Below are 7,918 nucleotides of genomic sequence, written 5' to 3' on the forward strand. Positions count from 1 at the left end.
CCCCCCCCCTCCATCCCCCCTCCAACGCTGCCACAGAGCCACAGAGCCTCCGAGGCACCCTGAGTAACCTGATCGTGGGCCTCCAAGACTGGAAACACACTCGTGGGGGGGTGGAGGGGGGATAGAAATAGAGCAGAGGAAAGAGAGAGATCCCCTGAGCCCAGCCTCCAAGACTGAAACCCTCCCAGGAGAGAGAAAACTGAGGAAAGAGCCCGAGCAGGAGGAGGGAAAAACTGGAAAGAGGAAAGAAGAGCAGGGCCAAAGAAACCGACAGAAAGACTGCAGACTAGAAACAAACTAAATGAGGGAAACTGCAGGAGACATACTTGTTGACAACTTGATGCAGAATCTTTGTTTTTTTTGACAATTGGGGGTTAAATCATGCTTTTAGCAGCAGAGTGAAAATGATCAGTAGAAACAATACAGCCTGCTGAGGTTTAAACGAGAGAGACGGAAGACGAAGGGGATTTGAAAAAGTGAAATAGAAGGAGATGAAAACTGTGAAAAGAATGGGAATTTTTGTACAAAAACAGAAACAAAACGGAGGCCGACCAGGATGAGAAGTGTTTTAGCACATGCTGTAAATGAACGTGAAGCTCTAAACCAAAATAACCTTAGGAAAAATCAACTGGACTTGGATTTTTCCTAAGGTTATTTCGGTTTACTATGACCTGGATGACTGAGAATCTGCACAGACGTGAAGCTCTAAAAGTAAAAAAGCTCTAATAGTAAACAAAAAAAAAAAAACTCATTGCTCTGTAGACCCTGCTCAAACTAAATGTCCAGACTGAACATATGCAATAAACTCTGCTCCTCTGTAAATCAGTTACATCAGACAAAACTTCAGTGACACCCAAGCTGGTTTCAGACCTCTGGGAGGCCAAGACTTCATAATGAAGCGAGTCAATAATACACAATTAAATGTGCCACAGAAACGGGGCCCCCAGTGGTCCTAGCAGGGCACTCTGGGAACCACGGCTCAGACCAAGTGTCAGGATGTCTCTACAGGGACAGGACAAAGTATTTCAGACTCAATTTAGTCCATCAAAAAAGCACGCATTTTGCTAAGTGATCACTTCAGGTCCCTGGTAAAACTGAATCTAGAAAACAAGCAGCGTATTAATCAATAATAAAGCTTCACCGTGCCTCTGATTCTCCTACAGACACTAGGAGGAGCCAACCCTGACCGGGTGAAGCATCAGCCTTAATAAACACCATAAGCTTGGAAATATTCCAAGTTGGAGACTTTCCATAGAAATTAACAGGAATGCGTGGGAATTGGAAATTTGGGATCATTTATACAAACATTTTGTCATAAGCAAACATTCATGCAAACTCATGCAAATTTTAAAAATGACATTTTTCCCTTAGATTTATTTCTCAGTAGAACTTGAATGTATCGTCACTGAACAACAAAAAAGCATGAATGTTGAATAAACATATTCCCTATGATTCCCCCACCCCAATGTAGAATTCTGTTGAAAAATGTAGAATGAAAGAAACCCCCCACTGTCTGATTGATTTAACCAAGATTATGCTGCAAGATGTTTTACTCAACTACATTTGAGTTCCCTGTTATAGGATAAACAGCAATTTTGCACATTTGCGGGTTATTCCCATGGAAAGTTTCCAACTTTGAACATTCCCAGACTTTCCCAACCCTAGACACAGTGAAATGGGCACCTGCAGTAAGGATATTTTGTGCAAGAAGGAAGCAGTATGATGAAGCTTTTATTTTGGCGTGAATCAGAAGGCGTGCGCTGTGCTCGATGTGCTGCACTCTCCCAGCCACAGGAACGCCCCACGTACAGCTAACGTCAACATCAACAACGTCTTGTGCCGAGGTACAGATGAGCCGACATGCTCCTTTTATATTTAAGGTAAACAAATGATGTCTGCAAATTATTTTAACATCTATTTTTCTTAGATAGAAGACCAGAGAGCACCCCTCCACCAATGGTCCATCCCCATTCCCCAGAGGACGCCCCCAGCACAGAAACTCGACTCCTCCTTTTAGCTAGGCAAAATGCATTACTGCTATCTGGTTGTTCACAATAACATCCATGGCCGCATTCGATAGTTTCCTGTTAGCACATCAGAACAGCTGACAGAAGAACTAACACTACAGTCTACAGCAAACTGTGGTTAGGCCTGCTCCGTAGTGAGCGCAGCTTAACACAGTGAGTGTAAAATGACTAAGACCCAAAATCCCAACCACCCTCCACCCAGGGAGAGTCTGTCCAGTCTTTTACTTCTTTTATATATAAATTTGTGAAAGTCAGAAATGGCCAAACAGCGCAGGTGCATATAAAAATGTTTTAACTAATCATCTTGTAATGAAAGTCACCTCAGTTCTACTTCCTGAGTGTGAATTATCATATGCAGTAAAATAATGTGCAAACACTGTAAAGTGGCCACAGACTCAGCCGACAGGCTTCTCTCCTGTAGGATTTCATAAGTCTCTTCAGACCACAGAGCTGTATGCGAGCTTCTAACTTCTAACTGAAGCTGTGTGCGACCTTCTATGCTGTTTTCACCCTCACCGGGCAGTGACATCACCCAGCAAAGGTGCTGGATTGACCAATCATGTACAGGGAACGATCAGGACGTGGACACCCACAAGAACAAGACTTGTGTGTACCTTATTAGTTGAGCATTCACTGCTATTCACTGTCAAATCTGGGCCACGGTTAATGTACCATAAAGACACACTATGTGTTTTGTTTTTAGAACTGAAACAACAAATCAACTGACAGAAAATTTATCAGCAGCTATTTTAACAACTAATTAATCATTTAAGTCATTTTTAAGCAACATAACATTGTCCCTGTTTTGTCATTTATCTGTTTTATGTGATATATGAAAAAAAAACTTTGATATCTGAGACTGAGAAAAACATTTTTGGCGAGTTTTGCTAGAAAAAAAAACAATTAATCAAATCTCAATATAGATTATTTTTCAGATGCTGGACTAATCACTGCCACTCCAAACCAGTCAGTTAGTCAAAAAAATAACTGACAATTGATAATGAGAATAAAGACTGAAGTTCCGCTGTGCAGCTCTTCATGAGTTACAACAGATCTGCTCCAAACGGGCTGAGCAGCAGGAGCATCTTCCAGTTTTGATTCTGTTTCTGACACTAAACCTTCTCAAACATCCCTCTCGCTCTCCTGCTGTGGCCAAAGTTCTGGCCCACTGTCAGGCACTCGGTTACTTCAGTGACAAAGCTCGTGGGCTGGGCTGTGGAATATGCAGCTGTCTGGCATATGGATAATACCAGATTTTAATTTCTAACACCTCCTCTCACGTCCTCTCCACTACAGAGAGGGAGGGGATGCACTGCAGTAAAAACAACTGCAGACTGATTTTCTGTCCTTTATCTAATCGTTTCCAATGTACTCTTTACTCTAGAAGGTTTATCTATAACAAAGCATCATGTTTTATAAGCTCTTCATATTTGTCCATAAAGTAATGGCAGCTGTCGGGAAAATGCAGTGAAGTAAAAAAGTACAATAATAATTTGCAGCAGTGTAGAAGGAGAAAGCAAAGACTCAAATGAAGTGCCTGAACTTTTTACTTAAGTAAATAGATGTAGATAAACTGCAAAGGTGCTAACTGAGAAAGGTTGATAAACGGTATGATCACAGAGAGTACACACCACACTGAAAGCAATTAGAGCAAGTGTGACTTTGAACAGTTTGTCAAATGTGACAAAAAAAAAAATCTGAACAGCAGCTTTAACTTTTTCCAGGCTAAGTTTGCTAACCTCGACTACTTTAACAGTGTCATCTTACCTTCTAAAGTTAATAAAACTCCAGAATTACTAACAGAAGATTAAACCAACCTTTTTAACGAAGCTTGCATCTTTTTGATGAAAATTAACTCACACTGCACCCAAGAGCTAAATATGTTAGCAAAAAGGTGGGTAGTAAAGTTTAAACGTTAGCTAACTCCTACCATATAACTTTAGCTGTAAAAGCGTCAATGAAAATCAAAAACGGATAAAATTTGAACCATTTTCACTGAATGGTGTAAGCTTTGATTTTAGTATATGTTCAAGTTTCACTATAATTACAGGGGAGCTATATGGAGCATGCAGACACGTTAGCTAACAAGCTTCAACAGTAGCTAACATTAAATACGTTGACCGAAACAAACCAAACTGCAGCAAAGAGTCACCAACTACAGTGTTAATTCAGGAATATGTGAACGCTGACGTATGTTTGTAGTTACTTTTCTGATTTTTTTTTTTTAAATAAAAGGAAAAACAGCACAACTTAACGCTGCAGGAGAGGTGAAACTTAACTTTTTCCACGACAGCAGCCAGAAGGATGCGTCTATCTACTGGCACCAACACACAAAAATCTGTTCCCCTAACTCAGACTGATTTGGTGACTTAACGCCACAACATAGACTTACACGCAAATACATAAACTAGACACATATAACACCTAATATTTCTACAGGGTCAAGTATAAAATGCAACAAGTGTTTAAAACTCGACAAATCATAAACACGCAATTTTAACCCGGAGACTGCGCATGCTCCAGCACTTACACGAAGCCCAAAAATTGGGTTCGGACCCACAGGCTGGGAATGAAGTTTGGGATTGATTCTGATTTACCTTTCCTTGTGTACGTTCTCCCGTGTATGTGGCGCTCCCTTCGACGCTATTTTATGGCAGTACTCCAAGTCCACCAGATTCTGATTCCCACCAGAATAACAAGACAGAGAGGTGTAATTTTCCAGCGTTTTACCCGTAATATTTTCAGCGCGTACTCCTCGGATCAGCCGCTCTGCGGTTTGGCTGTTTGCTGACGGAGGAACGAATACCAGCCCGCAAAGATCGTCTGTGACTGCAAAGATGGATCCTCTGTAGCACAAAACAAATGACTTGAATTTCCTGTGTTAGACGCGCGCTTGTTTATTGTGTTGTTGGTGTTGTGTAATTAGTTTTTTATGAACTAGAGATGATATGCAGTTTCATTGTTCTTATTACAATGACAATAAAGAACTTTTACTTGATATTACTGGATTATAATTATTAATTCATTATTGTGCTCATCACTTTAATGTTGCCTGTGACAATGGCCAAAAGTAGACTATATGTTGTGCAGATTTTTGTAAATTGAATACATGCTAAAAGCATATCCTGTGTGTATTTAATGTACATTTTTAATTTGAAAATGAACTACAACTCCCACATAATAATGTACTGAAGATATGAACCTCTTTGCCTATAAAATGTACTAGTTAAGTTGAAGTAGCATAAAATGGAAATTATCAGAATCATAATCTTTATTGGCCAAGTGTGTCAGACACATGAGGAATTTGACTCTAGTACATTGCCTTTCAAAGTGTATGTACATATCCCCATGCAAGGGGCAAGTAAATAGTAAACCAACATAAGGCTGTGTAATATAACAATATAAGCAGTATTAACAAGGAGCAAACAGTGCAAAATAAGCAGTGTAAACAGGCAGTAAACAATGCAGACAGACAAAGGAATGCTCATCAAAATGAGATAAATAGGAATAAAAGCAAAGTACTTAAAACTAGAGACCTCTATGAGTCTGTATAATCTGTACGAGGTATATTTACAGGTATTGCACTGAGGGTTATTGTCCAATCATACTGTCGTGGGTTAAGTGTTCATCAGAGCGACAGCCTGGGGGAAGAAACTGTCTCTGGGCCTGGTTGTCTTGGTGCACAGTGACCTGTAACTCCGTCCAGAGGGGAGGAGTTCAAACAGATTGTTTCTGGGGTGTGAGGGGTCAGCAGTGATCCTCTCCACCCTCCTCTTGACCCGTGAGGTGTACAGGTCCTCCATGGAGGGTAGGCTCACACCAATGACCTTTTCTGCAGTCCTGACTGTCCGCTGAAATCTGTACTTGTCCTGTTTGGTTGCTGAGCTAAACCAGACAGTGATGGAGGTGCAGAGGACAGACTCAATACTGGTAGGATTTCATTACTGATACAGTGCTGACAAGTGGTGGTGGTGGTGGGGCTAAGGTGGGGGGGCTCTTCCTGAAGTCCACTGTCATCTCCAGGCTGTTGCGGCTACACCACAGGACCAGCTGCTCAACCAATGACCGTTGTTGTACTTAGGTATAGTATAAGACATAGTACTTGGACCTAGTTAGGCTGCTTTCCTCCACTGACTACATTTTTAATCATTAGTAGCTATTGAGCGTTGATGGCTTTGTTTTTCGTCTGCCGACACGGAGGGTGAGTGAAGGCTCTTTTATTTTCCCTGCTCTGTGATTCCGATCAGTGATGCGCTGCTGAGTCCTGCAGAGAATTGTGAGGACTTTTATTTTGAAATCAACCTAAAACGCGACCCATGCGCCCTCTGGTGACGGTTAACATCACCAGTACTACTAATACCACAAGTACAACTATTCAGACTGTTGATATAGAGTCATAATAATGACGATAACAATATGTTAAAATGCGCCCAGCTAAACAAGAACAGTGGTCTGGGTGTGACAGTAAGCTGTGACAAACACTGTACATGTTGCAAAACTGACATTTCTCTGAGCTCATGGCCTGTGAATCAGAGTTCCTGATTACTGATGACAAAATCTACTAAACATGTGAAATAAGAACTGAAAGAGGATCTTTGTTATTTCACACTAAAGGATGAAACAAATAAACACAAGAAGCTTTTATTCTCAGTAAAAAGGTAAAAGTTCTTTTTTTTGGAACAAAGAACTGAGTTCACTGCTATAAAGGAAAACTTGGACTCTGTGTGTGGACAGTTTGTGTCATATCAACATTAAATCTTACACAATGGATGGGTTTGACAGTAAGTTAGCACAGTATTACTGTTAGGGAGGCAGTTCACAGTTCAAGATTAATGACTTTTTAAGAAAAATACTTTAATATAATCTTTTAATAGTGCAAGAAAAAGTAATAGGATTAAGAGAAACCTTGAGCTGCTGTAGTTAGTATGGAAAGACTGGACTCCCTTTACATACGGTACTTTTGTTGAAAAAGGAAAATGTCCAGACAGGTAAGGAGCCCTGGTCTGTGCCTTAAAATATAAAAATGTTAACTTTATTCCTCACAGACTTTCTACAAGAAATATTTCTTTTCTTTTTTTGTAATTACTTCTGTTTACATTCTGTCCCCACACAAAGTAAAATTATCTTATTTCCAACTGACAGTCTTCTGTAGACATTTTATTCAGAACTTTTCCTGTTAATTCTTTTGTTATCTTAGAATTCTGGCTTTAAGTATGAACCTGAAATATCCTTTTTTTCCACCAGCCTAATCATTCTCTTAGATAGTTCTCCAGATAGTTTTAGGTCACATCATCATGTAATAGACTGACTGTAGCATTTCTGCTGTGACTCATAAACTGATGTCAAAGTTAACTTGGTGTCAGCACTCTCCAGTACCTCTGGCTTGTCTTATTCTACCTAAACCAACTAGCTAGTTAGGCCAAACAAAATAACCAACATCCCGTCTACTCAACGTGAAGATCCTGCAGGAATCAACATCTTTAACAAACCTTCACAGCAAATGTTTTCAAATGTTCGACATTTATTCAACTGCAACAAATACATGTTTAAAATATTTAAATCCTGTTAAATGTAGTAAAGCAGTGGAATCTCCAACAACTGGGAGAGTCTTCATGTTACTTCAGCGTCAGTCATAATGCATTGACACCAAAACCACACACACTCTGGGTTAGCCACAAACTAATACTGATGTTCCACATGCTCCGACCAACTGTTCTGCATGCACACATTCACTCTCGAAAAACAACAACACAAACGCACACTGTATAAAATAGTCAAAGTAAAAACTGTACACAGCACTCATCAGTGTGTGCACGAGTCAGACAGAAACACCACAGAGGGTTGAAAGACAGGAGACTCTGCTGCAGCGTGAGGGAGCTGTTCATCTTTTC

The 7,918-nt window shown here is 40.3% G+C and overlaps 1 protein-coding gene across 4 annotated transcripts in view; it reads right to left on the bottom strand.

Annotated features, from left to right (window-relative positions):
- LOC109951593 (bone morphogenetic protein receptor type-1A) overlaps positions 1–4,888 on the bottom strand; it is a 43,717-nt gene extending 38,829 nt beyond the window's left edge. For 2 of the 4 annotated variants that reach the window (XM_020586189.1, XM_020586186.1), the window contains exon 1: positions 4,625–4,888. The gene's annotated coding sequence lies outside the window, so the exon portion shown is untranslated. Of the gene's footprint in view, positions 1–4,306; positions 4,437–4,557; positions 4,605–4,624 lie in introns of those variants that run through there. The other 2 variants (XM_020586188.1, XM_020586187.1) reach the window with 2 other exon arrangements.
- Positions 4,889–7,918: the final 3,030 nt, after the last annotated feature.

This window comes from Monopterus albus, unplaced genomic scaffold (genome assembly GCF_001952655.1).
Source record: "Monopterus albus unplaced genomic scaffold, M_albus_1.0 scaffold397.1, whole genome shotgun sequence".
In the NCBI taxonomy this organism is placed as follows: Eukaryota; Metazoa; Chordata; class Actinopteri; order Synbranchiformes; family Synbranchidae; genus Monopterus; species Monopterus albus.